The sequence below is a fragment of the Xenopus tropicalis genome, chromosome 5 (genome assembly GCF_000004195.4).
Source record: "Xenopus tropicalis strain Nigerian chromosome 5, UCB_Xtro_10.0, whole genome shotgun sequence".
Classification (NCBI taxonomy): domain Eukaryota; kingdom Metazoa; phylum Chordata; class Amphibia; order Anura; family Pipidae; genus Xenopus; species Xenopus tropicalis.
The window spans coordinates 6,768,278-6,789,072 of record NC_030681.2 but is presented as its reverse complement, the minus strand read 5'-3'; positions in this window follow the sequence as shown (position 1 = coordinate 6,789,072).

The window sequence follows — 20,795 nt, the reverse complement described above, 5'->3', positions numbered from 1 at the left end:
CTCCATGAACTTTTATGGTGCTTGTGTTGCTCTCCAAGTCTTTTTACATTTGACTGTGGCTCACAGGAAAGAAAGGTTGGGGATCCCTGCCTTATACTGTTACATTTATAGTCTATATATACAGTATATTGTGAGTGGGCCCCTAAGCGCAGGTAAGTGACAGCAGCCCAGGGTATGGGAATGATGGGAATCAGCAGAAAAGAAGATGGGGGTCATCTTTGGGGGCACAGATCTTCCCTGCTAAAGGGCTGGGGGGGCTTGGGCTGGTACAGAAGCCCTAAACATAATGTACAACATTTCTTTATTGAGCTTTAGTTCTCCTTTAACCCAGTGATCCCCAACCAATGCCTCACCAACCCCATGGATGTTGCTCCGAGTGGCCTCAAAGCAGGTGATTATTTTTTAATTCCTGGCTTGGGGGCAAAATTTGCTTTCATAAAACCAGTTGTACTGCCAAACAGAACCCGTGCAGGCTGCCAATCAACATAGGGGCTACCGAATAGCCAATCAATATCCTTATCTGGCTCCCCCAGGAGCTTTGGTTCATTCTTGTGTTGCTCCCTAGCTCTTTTTACAATTGAACGTGGCTTATAGGTAACAAAGGTCGGGGGCCCCTGCTTTAAGCCATTGTACTGGGCCAATATGCACTGTGTAATAGTAATAAAAGATAAATATGAAACAGTTTGAAGGAGACTGAAGGCAAGACTGGGCAGCACCCATGGGTGACATATATCACAATGACACAGGCGTTTTGTTTCTATGCTGGTACCTTATCTACATTTTGAATTTGGAATACATTTTTAGTCCTCGGCATTGCACATATTTTCCATCGTATGTTTACAACGTAGCCTTGTCTTTTAATGTTAATTACTACGGGTTCTCCGTGCCAACAAGCAGATGGAGCTACCCCACAGGAGCCCATATATTTCCACCAGTAGCTGCAGCCAAAAACGTGGTTGTGGGGCCAGTATCTAATGTAGTGGTTGTCTAACTGCGTCGGACATCCTACGTGCAACGTCAATTGGCTGGCGAGTGCGGCTTTACTAACGTCGCTCATCTCTTGTTTTGGGGGAAAAAGATTGAAACTACTGATATTCACCGTTCCAAGGAATGTGAGACGTAGGACGCCGCTGCTACATAGGAAAGCAAATGAAAACGTAGGATTAATTAGGTTAATTAATGAGTAATGTTAATGCCGATGATTAATGTTACATGTTCATGAGATTGTCCTGTAAATAATGATCTCAGATGGAGATATTTCAGCATTAACATATCAGTGTTTTAGCTCGGATATAAAAATGGGTCGTTTTTGGTCCCGGCGGAAGTGCCCTAGAGAGCGCACTAAGGGGCACAAGAGCTTACTGCTTATACAAGAGCGCTCCTATCTGGGTTTGGCTGCACTCTACACCTCACCGCCAACTTGTGGGTCGGAACCATCCCCCCGTGCCTTTTATGAATGCAGCTCTGTATCCATGGGTGAAAGTCGGACTGGGCCGGTGGGACACCAGGAAAAAACCCGGTAGGCAGTAGTGTACCTACATGGCACCGGGGCCCCCTGCAGAAGAATCATTTGAGGGGCCCAATTTGCACATCCACCCCTTCCTGGCCCCCCCCCCCACGCACTTGCCTTGCTGCTTGCATCTCCCACTCACTGCCTACTGTCAGGTAAGAGGGCAACTAGGTAGGGGGGGATTTCTATAACTGTAGAGCAGGGATCCCCAAACTTTTATACCAAGGGATCCCCAACCTTATATACCCATGAGCAACATTCAAATGTTAAAAGTGTTGGGGAGCAACACAAGCATGGAAATATGTCCTGGGGGTTCAAATAAGAGCTATAATTGGCTATTTGGTAGTGCCCTGTGTGGACTGGCAGCCTATAGAAGGCTCTGTTTGGCTTTACACTGGGTTTTACGCAACCAAAGCTTGCCTTCAAGCCAGAAATTCAAAAATGTGCACCTACTTTGAGGCCTCTGGGAGCAACATCCAAGGGGCTGGGGAGCAACATGTTACTCACGAACCACTGGTTGGGGATCACTGCTGTAGAGGATGCAGACCCTCTATAATTAAGCCACTGACGGTAGGCCCCGCTGACCAAGAACCGGTCCCTGCCTCCCCCGTCGGTCCCCCGCAACCCTCCCCCAATATCAGCAAAAGTATGTATAATGTGCACGCACTGGGGGGGAGGGTCAGGAGTGTGGGGGCCCCAGTGGTTAGCTCCTGGGTTAGCAGCCCCAGTCGGTTACCACAGGCGGCTTTTAAATTGGAATTTCAACTAGTGCAGAGAGCACAATTGTGGACATTGGAACAGCCTCCTTAGGGCATCCAGGGACACAGAATTGCCCCTAAGTACAGAGTTGTGTGTCACTTCGTCGGTGGAAGATTGTAACAGTTTTTTGTACTTTCCACCCTGCCGCCACTTACTAAATTAGCGACTAAATCTTGCTCCCCAGACAGTTCAGTTCAGATCTTTTATTGTCATCCCAACCGCATAAGACACTTAAGACGAAATTGTTGAGTTTCAGGCAGATTTGTAAGGAACAAAACCTCCTGAGATCATGTAGAAGTCAATGGCAGGTGTCCCCTTTACAACTGGAAGACCTTTTCTTCTCTTTTTAGTTTTAGAAGTTTTTGTGTTTTTTTGGAACTGGCTTTTGTACGACAATATGAATAAGTTGCGGTTTTTGTGCAACAAAATGAAAAAGTTGTGGGTGTTTTTCTCTCTATCTCATCATCTCATTTTTCGTTCGTGCTTTTTCAATTGATAATTGACTGACATTCATGGAAATGAGTTGAGTCGTGGTTTCAAAACTCTATAAAACCACAAAAATCTGAATGTTAATAAAAGCCGTTCACCGCCCTACGAGTTTGACTACTGCTCGGAGCACCCTTCACCTCCCTCTTCTGTTTATTGTCAGTTACCTTGAAGGTCAGAACAGACAGTTCCATGGAGAAGATACCTCGTCATCATCATCTACAAAATGCAAACAAAAGTTAATCACGAAGATAATAACTCATTTCCCTTAGGTCAATAAATTCCTGGAGAAAAATCTAATTTCTTTGGTCACAAATTATCTAGTTTGAGCTTTATTTTTCATTTTAGTCTTTATTTAATCCTCCCCGGCACATAGGGGCATGTTTATTAAAAGGGTCGAGCGTCAATTTGCCAAAAAAATTGATTTCACCGGCTGAGCATGTTTATTAAATGATGAATACTGTGTTTTTCTTGGAAAAAATATGTGTTGACCACAGAATTCTTCATTCACTGGAATATATATGGAGAAAATGAAATGGAAATAGAAATCTGTCTATTTATGAAGATGAGATGCAGGCAGGCGGCTATTGCCGAGGTACGGGATGGATATACATTTTTCATACAAGGAATGGAGAAGGAATTGGGTACTTTCTAATCATGCTTACTTTTTTCCACATTTGAGCCTTACTTTTTATGTGGACATCAATTTCTTCCATTACAAACTTGGAAATGGGCAACCAGTTGGGTGAATTGCAGAAGTAAAAGGAAACAGACATCTCCCATACACCCAAGTGGGTCTACATTATGTATCATTTCTTGTAGGTGCCAGAATGACCTACCAACAGATCTTCGGCCGGTAACTGGTAGATATCATTATCCTATTACTGTCCAAAAACAGCTCTATTGGACCACTCCTCTGGTATCTGAAATTACATTGTCTATGGCAGGGGTGGGCAAACTTTTGGGCTCAAGGGCCACATTGACTTACAGACGGGCCAGTCTGGCCCGGGCCAGCGTTACGCCCAGGGCTGCCATCAGAAGTCACTGGGCCTCTCAGCTCCCCCCCAGCATCCTCCAGCTCCCCACCCCAGCATCCCCCCAAGCATCCTTCAGCTCCCCCGCAGCTCCACTCCCCAGCATCCTCCAGCTTCTTCTTAACATCCTCCCACCAGCTCCCCCCAGCATCCTCCATCTTCCCCAGCTGCTTGCGGTTCTCTCTTCCAGCGGCTCCCTCCTCCAGCGACCTCCTGCTTCCTCTGTCCTTGACTGCTTCTGTCCCCCGGCTCCCCGCTGCATCATTTTATGCGGTCGCGCCCCGTGGGTGCTGACGTCACGCGTACACACGGGGCGCAACCAATCAGGGCCCATCGTTCTTTTAAGGGGGCCGGAGTCGGCAGGCTGGATAAAAAAGGCAAATGGGCCAGATGTTGCCCGTGGGCCATAGTTTGCCCGCCCCTGGTCTATGGCCTAGTAACAATTGGCAGACCTTCTCTATAAGCTGACTCCACATAGCTAAAAACTTGACACCTTGGGTATATTTGTGCTTATTGTAATACTTTGTATTTATCTATTATTATCTTAATAACCCCCTGTTTATATTAATGTATTTTACTGTTCAGCGCTGCGTACATAAGTAGCTCTTTATAAATAAAGATATACATACATACATAGTCCAAATCTCACCCTAACTTGCTGTCAGGCTGGGCCCTTGACATCAACAGCTTTAGGGGTCTTTTGGGGGGCTTAGAACCAGTTGCCTGTCGAACCTGTCAATTTGGTTTAACCTGAGCTGTAGAAAATAGTTTTATCTACCTTGCTAGAAAATGGGCACTGAATGGGCTTTATCTTTACTAGTTAGACTATACTGGTTATATTAGCCCTGGGCATAAATTACATCACTAAAAGGACAATACTTGTCCATCAACTCCAAGGACTCGTACATCTATAGCAGGTCAGGATCTTCATATAAATTGTCGAAGACCAATGCTCTATAAATACATATTGGAGAACCGTAATCTTTTTGAACATGCAAGGAACCTAACTATGGACCCATAAAACAGCCAATCTGAGCCAAATGTGCCCATAAAGCTACTCAATCAGGCCATTATCCACATGTCTGGAGTAGGTTGTCTTAATGGGCAACTCCCTAACAAATCAAACTTTTGGCACATCTTGTTAGCCATTCTAACAAGTCAAGTACTGTAAAGGAAAACTATCCCCCCAATGTAGGTCTCTATACAAATATACTGCATAAACAGCTCATATGTAAAACCCTGCTTCATCTAAATAAACCATTTTCATATAAATATACTTATTTAGCAGTATGTGCCATTGGGTAATCCTAAATAGAAACTGCCATTTTAAGTACTAAGGGCCGCCCCCTGGGATCATAGGAGTCACAGTGCACACAAACAAGCCAAGGCACACATACATGCTAGGCCCCATCAGCCAATGAATGGGCAGAGTTCTGCCTTTTGCTCCCTCACTACTTCCTGTTACAGTTAGAGCTGCATCACTTCCTGTCAGCTGATCTCTGAGGGAGCACACAGCCCATCACTAAATGGCGGCTCAAGGGAAAGGATGTAAAAGGGCAATATTTACTGATATTCTTTATAGGTCACTAAATATAATATAAACTGCCTGTTGGTTACGTATTCATTCTGGGGGTTTAGTTTCCCTTTAAAAATGACATCTCTTGCTATATTAGTCATATCCTTATGATTCACCATTCCCCCAGGTTATAGCCATTACATGGTGCTGATACAGACACCAGTTACCGGTGTATAAACCTTCGGCCTGGAAATGTGAGGAGTAGAAGGGCCTGTAGAATATCTGTAATTTCAGTTATATCCCAGGGGTCACCCAAGTTAATCTGTCATGCTTTTGAGATTTAAGGGGCACAGCTTGGTGCATATTATGTTAGAAATAGCCTATGATCAGCTCCTTGCCAAGTTCACACATTTTCTCTGTATAATATTTATCAGCAATAACTCTCAGAGCTCAGGAATGCAGTAGAACATAAAATGCCCTGCCAGCAAAACCACCAAAACTGAGGGAAAAGGAACGCGGAGCCCAAACACGTCTGGAACAGAGTCAGCTACGAGCAGAATATTATTCCTTTTCAAGGCATATAGACCGGGCTTGTTTTTAGGAATATTCAGATTCTAGAAGTGAGGCCCAAACTGCAGAGCCAAAGAACAGGTGGGTCCATTCATGGGTCCAACTGGCAAACAAACAAACTAAAGGTTAGAATTCTCTGTTCTTTAGAGGGTCTTTGCACCTTCATTTTTATTATAACTTTGTTTCTGTGTAAAGAAAACATTACGAGGTACATTTATTGTACGATTTGTTTCACCCCAGTTTCTATAATGGTGTTATATGTATATAAATTATCCACTGAACATAGAGGGGTGAACTTACTACATCAGCAACCTTGTCATTTACAGTAGGGGGTACATTATCCCTTATAATACATGAGTGATACTCAGAGTTCCCTGTATAACTCAGCCTGCAGCCTTGTGCCTTTATATGGGCACAGAACCCCTCAGTGACTGCTAATATCCTTATCATTTACAGTAGGGGGTACATTATCCCTTATAATACATGAGTGATACTCAGAGTTCCCTGTATAACTCAGCCTGCAGCCTTGTGCCTTTATATGGGCACAGGACCCCTCAGTGACTGCTAATATCCTTATCATTTACAGTAGGGGGTACATTATCCCTTATAATACATGAGTGATACTCAGAGTTCCCTGTATAACTCAGCCTGCAGCCTTGTGCCTTTATATGGGCACAGGACCCCTCAGTGACTGCTAATATCCTTATTATTTACAGTAGGGGGTACGTTATCCCCATAAGGCAGTTATGGGTCAGGTAGTGGGTCCAAACAGGTAGAAATATGGGTTGTCGGCTGTGGGTCCAGGTCGGTTTTGGGCCATAAAAACTGGTTCCATGTAGGACTCTGCCTTTGTACAACGGCGCTGCTATATTCCCCGCTAGCAGTTTCAGGGTAAAGACTGACGACTGTATATATTTTTTTACACTCCTGATTTAATCCAGCGCTTTCCATTTTTCCCATCTGCTCCGTGGCAGAATTCCAACTTATCGGATCTCCCATGAAATTCACTACAGCGCGTTTCCATAGCAGGAGAAAAATACATATTTTCCCGTTTCCAGGTAACCGATAACACCCAGTCTTAAAATACCATTTTTGTTTGAGGTTTTAACTCATTTTAAACATTCCCAGCGAAGTCAGGACGGAATGGACTTTCCAAAACAGTTGCGCGGCCGTGTCGAGTCGCTCGGCTAGAAACCTATTAGTTTGGCCGGCGTTTCCCCCGGAGCCGAGGGGGTCCGAGTATAATGGGCTCCAGATGTGTCTCCGCTCCCCCAGGTACCGCCGACACGTTATTACTGGAGATTGCTCGTTTCAATTCTACTAATTATTTTGCTGAAAAGCGGCCCCCAGGGGGCGGGAATATAAGCATGCGAACACCAGTAAGTGAAATACTAATGGACATATTGTGCCAATGAATTCTACTCATCTAAATATAGAAGGAATCAGCTTCAAAAAGTAGTGATTTTATTAAAAAATTCTCCAAAAACCCCACTAGCCCCGCCCAACTGTTCCACTTCCTGCTGCCTCCTTTCCCAGGCTGTGCAGGGGGGGGCGGCGGCACTGTAGGATAAGAACCAATCAGCAGCTAGGCTGACCTGATAGGGAACTGAAGCCTTGGCACCGCCCCTTGGGTGCCCCGTTATAAATACGGCACTGCTGGTCGGGGGCCCTATTGGTGAATGGGGGAGTCACAAGACCTTACCAGGTCCTCCCAGTACTGGTCTGATTTCATAGTACAGGTATAGAACCCATTATCCAGAAAGCTCAGGACCAAGGCTTTTCCGGATAAGGGGTCTTTCCATAATTTGGATCTCCATACCTTAAATCTACTAAAAAATTAATAAAACATTAATTAAACCCAATAGGATTGTTTTGCATCCAATAAGGGGTAATTATATCTTAGTTGGGATCAAGTACAGGTACTGTTTTATTATTACAGAGAAAAGGGAATCATTTAACCATGAAATAAACCCAATAGGGCTGTTCTGCCCCAATAAGGGGTAATTATATCTTAGTTGGGATCAAGTACAGGTACTGTTTTATTATTACAGAGAAAGGGGAATCATTTAACCATTAAATAAACCCAATAGGGCTGTTCTGCCCCCAATAAGGGGTAATTATATCTTAGTTGGGATCAAGTACAGGTACTGTTTTATTATTACAGAGAAAAGGGAATCATTTAACCATGAAATAAACCCAATAGGGCTGTTCTGCCCCAATAAGGGGTAATTATATCTTAGTTGGGATCAAGTACAGGAACTGTTTTATTATTACAGAGAAAAGGGAATCATTTAACCATTAAATAAACCCAATAGGGCTGTTCTGCCCCAATAAGGGGTAATTATATCTTAGTTGGGATCAAGTACAGGAACTGTTTTATTATTACAGAGAAAAGGGAATCATTTAACCATTAAATAAACCCAATAGGGCTGTTCTGCCCCAATAAGGGGTAATTATATCTTAGTTGGGATCAAGTACAGGAACTGTTTTATTATTACAGAGAAAAGGGAATCATTTAACCATTAAATAAACCCAATAGGGCTGTTCTGCCCCAATAAGGGGTAATTATATCTTAGTTGGGATCAAGTACAGGTACTGTTTTATTATTACAGAGAAAAGGGAATCATTTAACCATGAAATAAACCCAATAGGGCTGTTCTGCCCCAATAAGGGGTAATTATATCTTAGTTGGGATCAAGTACAGGTACTGTTTTATTATTACAGAGAAAAGGGAATCATTTAACCATTAAATAAACCCAATAGGACTGTTCTGCCCCCAATAAGGGGTAATTATATCTTAGTTGGGATCAAGTACAGGTACTGTTTTATTATTACAGAGAAAAGGGAATCATTTAACCATGAAATAAACCCAATAGGGCTGTTCTGCCCCAATAAGGGGTAATTATATCTTAGTTGGGATCAAGTACAGGTACTGTTTTATTATTACAGAGAAAAGGGAATCATTTAACCATTACGTCTACAACATCATAATGAAACGCTGTGGCCCTTTACTGGAAACATCTGAGAGCCAAACAAGTTGCTAATGTTCCTGCTACAAAAGGACCTGAGCTTTCAAGTGTTCTGAGGGGAAAGAATAAAGGCTGATTAAAACCTTATCCGTCCGACAGATGGAAAGAATCTGAGCAACTCGACATCTGTCCCACAGATGCGCACAAGGTCAAGTATCACTTCATTCCTGCATCGGGTTCCGCAGACAGAAGTCTGTAACAATACGGCCCAATCATGGGCAGGGAACACACGGCTATACAAGTTATTTCAGTGCATTCCCTTCCCGCGGGGCCTTGTTTGATTTTGATCAAGGGCATTCCGGGGGTTGTACCGCTTATGGGGGTTCTGTTGTTGTTCAAAGGTAGGGGTTATAGACAGCTGATGCACATACAGATTTGGAGGCAGGTTTTAGGCTGGAACAGAGTGCAAAGTTGGTCAACTGCAAGCTCCTGAGGCAAAAGAGTGTGCAGGCATCCAATACAGATGGCGTAGGATAGATCCGGTTATAGCTAAGTCTAGAAGTGAGAGTCGGGTCTAGAGTAGGTAGGCCTGGGCCTATCAAGAAAGTCCTCTAGGAGGTACCCTAGGAATCTCCCCACCCTCGTTGGTTCTCGAGTGGTACAGTGTAGCTTTGAAGTAACTGCCTCTGTTGATCCCCAACCTACGGGGTAGTGTGATCTTGTTATTTCAATCAATGATGTTCTTGGCCTCTTGCAAGATTGATGGAATTCTGCCCTTTGCTATGGGTATAAACGGATTCAGGTCAAGGCTCATACAGTGGGGAAATGATAGGTTTCTCTCTTGCCTGAGGATGTTCCAAGATAATTCTGAGGCACCAGTAGGACTGACGTCAGCTCTGTGTGGAGTGGAATGTAATATTCAGGGAATTAAGATGCTGGTATCTCAAAGGGCGACCTTAATCATCTCTCTCTATCGGCAGGAACCTCCACAAAGGCCCAGGTTCTGTTTGCAGAGATTCCTAATGGCACAACTGCAAATAGACTGGTGGCTCCGGCACTAAGAAATGGGACTCTCATTTTTCTCCGTGCTGATTTGGGCTGTAGGAATGGGATTTCATTCCTCTGATATTCTGAGAAGTCACAGTAGCCTCAAATAAGTCACGGCCGCCCCCAATAAGGGGTAATTATATCTTAGTTGGGATCAAGTACAGGTACTGTTTTATTATTGCAGAGAAAAGGGAATCATTTAACCATTAAATAAACCCAATAGGGCTGTTCTGCCCCCAATAAGGGGTAATTATATCTTAGTTGGGATCAAGTACAGGTACTGATTTATTATTACAGAGAAAAGGGAATCATTTAACCATGAAATAAACCCAATAGGGCTGTTCTGCCCCCAATAAGGGGTAATTATATCTTAGTTGGGATCAAGTACAGGTACTGTTTTATTAGAGAGAAAAGTTAACTACATCTTAAAAATCTGAATTATTTGATTAAAATGGAGTCTATGGGAGACAGGCTTTCCGTAATTCAGAGCTTTCTGGATAACAGATCCCATACCTGTACTGAACCGCACACACATAGACCCTTATAGTGGCCCTTTGTCCAATCAGATGTCTAATACTCCCCTGTCCCTCTCTAACGGCCACTTTTGCCTTTGCACCAACAGCTCAGCCTCGTTCTGCCCCTTTCTTACCCAATAGGCGCTATTTAGAGACAAAAGAGATAGAAAGGATAAAGGCTAAAGTGACAAGCAATAGAAAAAACTAAGAGTTAAATACAAACTTTAGTTTCAAGACCACAAAAAAAAAAAAACCCCTGTGGAAAGTCTGCAAATTCGCCCCCATTTTCCAGTAAACGCGTGGATTCAACTTTTGGTTTCTGAAACAATATTTTCTCTTTTTCTGCAGACAGAATAATAATGATTTATCACAGGAGTGAGAGCATTAATAGGAATGAGTTTTATATATGGGACCCGTGATGGAAACTTACTCGCCGGTTACATTTTTCCCCTTTTAAACTCTCTACTTTACCACAAATGGAAAAAAAAAAAAAAAAAAGCTGACTATCTGCCAACCTCAAACCAGCGAGAAAGCAATGGGGGGGGGGGGGGGTAATAATAAATACTTGGTTTCAAAGACTGAAGGGAAAAAATGGTTTTCTAAAGGTGTTTTCTGTAGCTTTTTCCATTGTGTGTTTTCTTCTTTCTGCCCAAAACAACATTCTGTGGGGCTCCCTTTCCCTTCGCTGGGGGGGGGGATCCCTGTTTAGCTGACTGCGGTTGGGTAACAATATTCTGTCGGGTATTTGTGATACAAAAATAACGTTGCCCGTTATTCAAATGGGGGTCACTGACCCCGGCAACCAAAAAAAAATCTATTACTCAATTAACTTCTATTATTTTTATTATTATTTTTTTATTCCTTATTTTTATATTAAGTCCTTCTCCTTTTCATATACCAGTCTCTCATTGAAACCACTGCCTGGTTGCTAAGGTAAACAAGATCCTAGCAACCAGGGTTTTGTGCCCCAAATAAACTTGTTGCCCCAGACTGGAGCGTAAGGTCATAGTGCCCCTAAGAACTGGGATTCTCTTTTGGCCCATTGTGGCAAGTAGTTGGGATGGTTTATCTCTCCATAAATTCTATATGAGAAAGAGCAAATACAGAGAATAATAGGGGCTGTGTTCACTGAGGGTTGAAAAATCAGTAAACGCATTGAAGTCAATGGGTGACTTTTTTGCACACACAACAATTTTTATATACAACAAATTTATACGCAATCAACATTTTTACGTGCAACTTTTTCTTATTCCAAATGCATTAAAGTCAATGAACGTTTTATCTCACTCCAAATGCAATAAAGTCAATGGGCGGGTTTTTTTTTTTTTGCAACGACTTATTTGCCTCTTCTCTGGCTTCTTTTTAGTGTCGGCGAATGTTTCTGCGCTGAATTTTTTGCCGCAGTTTTGTGAAAATATATACGAATCCATGTCTACCGAAAAAATGTGCTTATCACTAATTACCTGTGATAAAGGGGAGGGGCTGTGGGTCCAGGAAGTAGGAACCTTGAAGTGAGGGGGTAGAGCTATAAAAAAAAAATGTGGCTAAGGCACTGTCCAATCACAGACTGACTGAGGGGGCAGATATGTGTCCCTTTTTTTGGCAAAAAAATCACGAAACTGCTGAAAAATTTGCAACTTTTTTGCTGTGAGCGCGACTTATATGACCCCACCACAATTCTTTTGGTATTCACTAGGGATGGACGAAAAAAAATTGCTAGGCATGGATTCGCTGTGAATTTCCACGTTTCACCATTGGACGCTGTACGTCCAAAAATTGTCACCCGCGTCAAAAGAATTGCTGCGCTCTTCAAACATATTGTCGTGAGCGTCAAAAGAATTGTCTTTTGAGTCAAAAAGAATTGTCTCTCATCAAAACATTTGTGTTTTGCGTCAAAAAGAATTGTCTTTTGCGTCAAAAAGAATTGTCTTTTGAGTCAAAAAGAATTGTCTTTCATCAAAACAATTGTCTTTTGCGTCAAAAAGAATTGTCTTTTGCGTCAAAAAGAATTGTCTTTTGAGTCAAAAAGAATTGTCTTTCATCAAAACAATTGTCTTTTGCGTCAAAAAGAATTGTCTTTTGCGTCAAAAAGAATTGTCTTTCATCAAAACAATTGTCTTTTGCGTCAAAAAGAATTGTCTTTTGCGTCAAAAAGAATTGTCTTTTGAGTCAAAAAGAATTGTCTCTCATCAAAACAATTGTGTTTTGCGTCAAAAAGAATTGTCTTTTGAGTCACAAAGAATTGTCTCTCATCAAAACAATTGTGTTTTGCGTCAAAAAGAATTGTCTTTTGCGTCAAAAAGAATTGTCTTTTGAGTCAAAAAGAATTGTCATTTGCATTTTTTTTGACACACAACATTTTCCCCATTTCGTGAATTTTCCGCCGTTTCGCGAATCTTTTGAAAGCGAAGGGAAACACTCATCACTAGTATTCACTGAATTTGTGCAATAGTTTCAGGAATAAAATTCACCAATGCCAAAAGCGGAGGCTATAGAAGTGGCAGCGTGTCAGGCGCAGCCACAGGTGGGTGGCTGGCAGGTAGGAGCTTATATGCCGTGTAATATGGGTACAGGGGGTACTTCACTTGTGGATAGCCAGGAAACAAGTTATGCTGCTGAAACATGATTTATTAATGAAAATTGAGTAATAACAATATGGAAGTCCTTACAACAGGCCAGTGGTCAGAGGCAGGCAGAAGACGAAACAAATCCGTAAAACAGGCAGAGGGTCAGGACTGGCAGCAAACAAGGAGGGTCCGGAATAACGGGCAGTGGTCAAAGGCAGGCTGAAGGCAGGGAGAGTCCAATAATCAGGCCGAGGTCAAAACCGGGAGATCAAACAGAGGTAAGGAACAGGAGTTGTAGAACAGGGTAAGGTAACGGAATCAGGCAGGTATGCGGGCAGGAGTCGGGCAGGAACAGGGACTGGAACAAGCGGGTAAGGTCACTGGAACGTAAAGGGCTTAATGATCAAGCAACCAGGGGCTGCTTGTGACAGGCTTATAAAGTCCGTTAATTGACCAATTGGAACCACCTGGGCTAATTAAGGGAGGAGAAGGAGAACATAAACACAGAAGCAAAGAAGAGGGGTTAACAGAATGTTCAGGCTGGATGCCCAAAGTCTCCAGTGGCTCAGTGAGGTAATGCAGAACCTGCCCAACATAGAGTCCAGAGTTCTGGTACAGGCAGGTCCTGACACAGCGAGAAGGTTCTTTGTGCCGTTGGCTGATCCCGGCGTTGCTCTTTCTACATTCCGGGCCGCCGTTTGAATGAGCCTTTGTTATGAACTTCATACTGCGAGATATAAAAACATTTTGACTTTGTTATCGCACAGTCCGGATCGGACCGGCCGGGAGGAATGTAATATTCACAGCGAGATCTCATTTGTCTGCGAGCGGCTTGCGCTTCATGGAAAATGAGCAGAAGGACGGAGCGTTCACCTTACACATATTTTCTGACTTAAGGGGAAAAAAGCCAAATTTCCATGATCCATTATTTTGGATGAACAGGCAAAATCTAATTTCCTCCCTTGATTCAACTCCGCTGTGTTAAGCAAATAGAAACGCCAAGAGCAAAGACTGACCCTTTCCTATTCGGGACCAAGCAAAGTGCTAAATCCCAATGCAAATGATCATGTTTGTTTGTTGTGGGCCCAACGGGGCTGTGAATTCACGGGTCCTCCTCCCAACCTCCAGGGCCCTCCTCCCAACCCCCAGGGTCCTCCTCCCAACCTCCAGGGTCCTCCTCCCAACCTCCAGGGCCCTCCTCCCAACCCCCAGGGTCCTCCTCCCAACCTCCAGGGCCCTCCTCCCAACCCCCAGGGTCCTCCTCCCATCCTCCAGGGCCCTCCTCCCAACCCCCAGGGTCCTCTTCCCAACCTCCAGGGTCCTCCTCCCATTCTCCAGGGCCCTTCTCCCAACCCCCAGGGTCCTCCTCCCAACCTCCAGGGTCCTCCTCCCATCCCCCAGGACCCTCCTCCCAACCCCCAGGGTCCTCCTCCCAACCTCCAGGGTCCTCCTCCCATCCTCCAGGGCCCTTCTCCCAATGTCTGCATTTCAAATTTAATGAGGTTGCCTGGGCAGTAGAGTGGGTCTGGGTCGGCAGGGCCCATCGGGTTTTCTCCCAGTATCCCACCAGCCCAGTCCGACCCTAGAAATCAGATGTGTGCTGCAACGTGTGTGCCCATAGGTTGGCGCACTGCCCTTCAGGGGAGCAATAGTAGCATACAGGTATGGGCTTATTTATCACTTTTCAAGTTTGTGAATTCGAGTTTGTTTTTCTAAATCCAATAAACTCACATATCGATTTCTCGCTTATTTATTAATAAGTAAAACTCGTTCAAATAAAAAACTTGAATATCTCAAATTTTTCGAGTTTATGAGACTATGGGGCACATTTACTATGGGTCGAATCCGAGTCCGAATGGAAAAAATTCGGATTGGAAACGAACGTTTTGCGATTTTTTCGTATTTTTTGCGATTTTTTCGGCGCCTTTACGACTTTTTGGAAATTATCGCGACTTTTTCGTTACCAATACGATTTGCGCGAAAAAACGCGAGTTTTTCGTAGCCATTCCGAAAGTTGCGATTTTTTCGTAGCGTTAAAACTTGCGCGAAAAGTTGCGCTTTTTTCGTAGCGTTAAAACTTAAAAGGCGCTACGTTTTGCGCAAGTTTTAACGCTACGAAAAAATCGCAACTTTCGGAATGGCTACGAAAAACTCGCGTTTTTCCGCAAAAATCGTATTGGTAACGAAAAAGTCGCGATAATTTTCCGAAAAAATCGCAAAATACCGATCATTACGAAAAAAACGCAATCGGACGCATTCGGCCCGTTCGTGAGTAAGTAAATGGGCCCCTATGGCTTGACTTTGCCTAGGACAACTCCCATTGAATTCTATAAACAAATCATTAAGGTTTAGGAGACTGCCTTATACAGATACAAATAAAATAAAAGGAATTCTGAGAATGAATTCCAAACCCCTAAATAAATCCCAAATAAATTTACTACCAATGTAAATGGGATTTATTTAGGAGTTTGGAATTCATTCCCAGAATTCCTTTTGTTTAATTGAATTCTATATAAACTCGCAAGCTTTTAGATGACACAGTTTCACATTCGAGTTTTTGTTTTTTGCACTTAACATATACCAGACATTCAAGTTTCCGGACCATAACTCAACTTCGAGTTTTTTAAGTGTGAAGAAACTTGAATCAAGAAAAGATAAATCACCCCCTTACAGTTGGTGCAGTATTACATAGTGGGACTCGTGCTTAACCTTACTTTTAATATATGAGACCCAATGAGACTTGTGGTGTCACCATTCCAGACCATATTCCCGATGGCTTCTTCCCACTTACTGGAGTCTTTCTTTTATTTCACTTTCATAGGAATTGACTGATTTTATGTTTGTATCTTTTAGTTGGTTGCCCTCTTCTTTCTTTCCCGTCTAGGTTTTTGTACATGATTGTCAGGCTTACCGGGCAGGATCAAGTGCGTAGTTAGAGAGACCCACGAGCGCCCCACACAACCCCAAGCTCACCTGAGGATGGTACAGGGAGCTGAGAAAGTGACGGGTAGCCGGTGAGGCCAAAACGAAGTACAAGGAGGAGACGAAGGCTTGGTCAGGCAGATCCGGGTCGAGTCAGGCAGCAGAGGTTCATAAACGAGGAACAGGCCAAGGTCAGGAGTGGAGAGAAGTCGGAAGGTCAAGCGGAGCAGGATCAAACAAAGTATTCGGGTGCAGGAACAGGCTAGGTATCCAGGAGTAGACCGTGATAACCAGGCAATGATAGGCATAGTGATCAGCCTTATATAGGCCAGGGGGAATAGGCGTCAATACGCACGCACCGGACGTGCGTCCAGACGCACGGCGCGTAGACGCTGAACGTGCGTGCGACATTTCACTCGCGTGCGCTCGCGATAAGTCGCCCTGCATGCGCGCGCCTTGTCTCAATGTATGCGCGCGACTAAACACGCACGCATTGAGACATAGGCGCGAGGATGCGCACAATGCGACGCGACGTTTAGGTCGCGACACGCACTGAGCGCCGCAACCCATGCTGATGGCGGACCGAGCGGCGAACACAGTAAGTATCCTTACACATGATATTCTGTTCCAATGAATTGGGCCTTCTCATAATATATACAGTATGTGTGAGATCAGACAGTTTCAGCCTGGTCATTTGGAAATAAGGAAAGTCGGTTCTGATTTGGTTGAGTATCTGTTTTTTTTCCTTGTCTTCCATAAAATTCTTGATTGTCTTCTCCAACGTCAACGTTCAAATGGATCAATACAATTTATGTCCTACTTCTTCATTGCCCAGTTTGTGCAGAGGTGGAAGATATCACCTGAATAGAATCTTCTCTCTCTTGAAAAAATGCACTCACGGAATTTCTTCCAAACGCTTAGGCCACAACTTTCCCTTTATCTCCATGGCTAGGTCTATATGGCATTTTTACATATATGGCTGAAGCAGAAGGGAATGAGGTTAGGTGGCCAATACGGGATGACTTATAAAATCTCAGCACAGGACAGGAAACCATGTTCTTTCTAATTAGTTTTGAGTTTATACTGTAACTTAATTGCAATTATTGAAACCATGTCAGGAGTTTGATGATAGTCTCTGAGTTGTGTTATTGGGATTTAACTGTGACACCATTGGTCTACTTTAATCCATGGCATGGGGGCTTCAGGTTCATTCCCTGGGGATTACTCTTCCCTCTAGTTGTGACCAAGTCCCAGAGGAACATTGCTTGTACAGGTATAGGACCTGTTATCCAAAATCCTCGGGACCAAGGGTATTCCAGATAAGGGGTCTTTCCCCTTTTTTGCCTTAAGTCTACTAAGAAATCAATAAAACATTAATTAAACCCAATAGGATTATTTTACATCCAGTAAGGATTATTTATATCTTAGTTGGGATCAAGTACAGGTACTGTTTTATTATTACAGAGAAAAGGGAATCATTTAACCATTAAATAAACCCAATAGGGCTGTTCTGCCCCAATAAGGGGTAATTATATCTTAGTTGGGATCAAGTACAGGTACTGTTTTATTATTACAGAGAAAAGGGAATCATTTAACCATTAAATTAACCCAATAGGGCTGTTCTGCCCCAATAAGGGGTAATTATATCTTAGTTGGGATCAAGTACAGGTACTGTTTTATTATTACAGAGAAAAGGGAATCATTTAACCATTAAATAAACCCAATAGGTCTGTTCTGCCCCCAATAAGGGGTATTTATATCTTAGTTGGGATCAAGTACAGGTACTGTTTTATTATTACAGAGAAAAGGGAATCATTTAACCATTAAATAAACCCAATAGGGCTGTTCTGCCCCAATAAGGGGTAATTATATCTTAGTTGGGATCAAGTACAGGTACTGTTTTATTATTACAGAGAAAAGGGAATCATTTAACCATGAAATAAACCCAATAGGGCTGTTCTGCCCCAATAAGGGGTAATTATATCTTAGTTGGGATCAAGTACAGGTACTGTTTTATTATTACAGAGAAAAGGGAATCATTTAACCATGAAATAAACCCAATAGGGCTGTTCTGCCCCAATAAGGGGTAATTATATCTTAGTTGGGATCAAGTACAGGTACTGTTTTATTATTACAGAGAAAAGGGAATCATTTAACCATTAAATAAACCCAATAGGGCTGTTCTGCCCCAATAAGGGGTAATTATATCTTAGTTGGGATCAAGTACAGGTACTGTTTTATTATTACAGAGAAAAGGGAATCATTTAACCATTAAATAAACCCAATAGGGCTGTTCTGCCCCCAATAAGGGGTAATTATATCTTAGTTGGGATCAAGTACAGGTACTGTTTTATTATTACAGAGAAAAGGGAATCATTTAACCATTAAATAAACCCAATAGGGCTGTTCTGCCCCCAATAAGGGGTAATTATATCTTAGTTGGGATCAAGTACAGGTACTGTTTTATTATTACAGAGAAAAGGGAATCATTTTTAAAAATTAGAGTTACAGGTATTTGCTTATAATGCAGTCTATGGGAGATGACCTTTCCGTAATTCAGAACTTTCTGGATAACGGGTTTCCGGATAAGGGATCCCATACCTGTATTGAGTAATTGTGGTGGGCACTAATGATATTCAGTAGAGGGGAATGCACAGTATAATTCAGTATATATTTTGCTTCATTATAAACAAATAGGGGTTCAGGAGCGCAGATGTTCCACAAGGTCCCTGTCCCTTTGTCACATCACATATCTCGCCATCTGCAACTTTTCCATTTGGGGAATAAAAATAGACTTGAAAAATATATGCGTTTCTGAGCGCCCCCGCCCCCCCCCCCCGCAGATTCAGTGAGGGATCCCCGACCAGAATTTCCTGTTATTGCACAGAGATTTCCCTGAAAGGGTTGCACATTTGTACATTGAGTGCAGAAAAGGTGTCGTTTTTAACCCTCCGATGGAACATATTCTCCATATACCGGCGGTTTTGCTCTTTGTTTTATGATCGTCGGCAAAGGGCACAGACTCCCTTATTGAAAAGGGCACAGGCCATTGCATAGATCTGAATATATCTGATATATTTCTAGAATAAACATCTTTCAATCATACCGTCACTTCCAATCTGCCTTTACTTCCATTAGAGTGCAAGCTTTGTTGCTTTGACTGACTGGCTAACACCTAGGGGCTTATTCACTAAAATTCATTTTATTCTGGCCTTGAAAGTCATATAAACTCAACATGGGATAAATTCGAATTAAACGCGATCATTATAAATAAATGTTAATAATAATAGTAATCATTGTTGCATTTATAAAACGTCACAATAATGCTTGAATCATTCATAAATTGCAAATTGTTTTGAGCTGAAAGTATTATAAAAACGTGAATCCATGAATCCTCTTTATTTTTCCCAAACAGGAAGTGCTCCAGCAGCCATTTTAGGAACATTGGCGCTCATTCTTGTGTTTAAGTTTCCCTTGAAACTGGGTGAAACAGAAACAATGAGGGGATTAACTTCTCCTTGAAAACATGTAAATAAAAAACAATGAGGGGATTCAATTCCCCTTGAAACTGGGTGAAATAGAAAACAATGAGGTGGACTAACTTCCCCTTGAAAATGTGTTTCAATATCAGAAAAATTGAGTACTGGCAAAAAAACATAAATCTCAAAATATCAAAAACATGTGCCCCCTAGATTGTGCCAAATCAAGCTGTTAATATTTAGTAACAGAAAATATCCATTAAAGAGATATATCCTAAAATAGGAAATTCCCAGGTAGTAGGATCCTTTCTAGGATCTGTTTATTGGACAGTTTTGGTTCCCATTTGTTATGTTACAATAAAGCTACAAGAAAAGTGGTGAATATCGGTGAGTGCTGGGCCCCTTTATCTACATAAACTAGGGATGCACCGAATCCAGGATTGGGCTCAGGATTCAGCCGTTTCTTTTCATGAATCTTTTATTTTTCCCCAAACAGGAAGTGCTCCAGCAGCCATTTTAGGAGCATTGGTGCTCATTCTTGGAAAACAATAATTTGTTTCACTGGGCGAAATAGAAAGCAATGATAGGATTAACTTCCCCGTAAAACTGGGTGAAACAGAAAACAATGATGGGATTGACTTCCCCTTGAAACTGAGTGAAATAGAAAACAATGATGAGATTGACTTTCCCTTGAAACTGGGTAAAATAGAAAACCATGATGAGATTAACTTCCCCTTGAAACTGGGTGAAACAGAAAACAATGATGAGATTGACTTTCCCTTGAAACTGGGTGAAATAGAAAACAACGATGGGATTGACTTTCCCTTGAAACTGGGTGAAATAGAAAACCACGATGAGATTAACTACCCTTGAAACTGGGTGAAACAAAAAACAATGATGAGATTGACTTTCCCTTGAAACTGGGTGAAATAGAAAACAACAATGGGATTGACTTTCCCATGAAACTGGGTGAAATAGAAAACCATGATGAGATTAATTTCCCCTTGAAACTGGGTGAAATAGAAAGCAATGATGGGATTAACTTCCCCTTGAAACTGGGTGAAATAGAAAACAACGATGGGATTGACTTTCCCTTGAAACTGGGTGAAATAGAAAACAGTGATGAGATTGGCTTTCCCTTGAAACTGGGTGAAATAGAAAACAACGACTGGATTGACTTTCTTTGAAACTGGGTGAAATAGAAAGCAATGATGGGATTAACTTCCCCTTGAAACTGGGTGAAATAGAAAACAACGATGGGATTGACTTTCCCTTGAAACTGGGTGAAATAGAAAACAATGATGAGATTGGCTTTCCCTTGAAACTGGGTGAAATAGAAAACAACGATGGGATTGACTTTCCCTTGAAACTGGGTGAAATAGAAAACAACGATGGGATTGACTTTCCCTTGAAACTGGGTG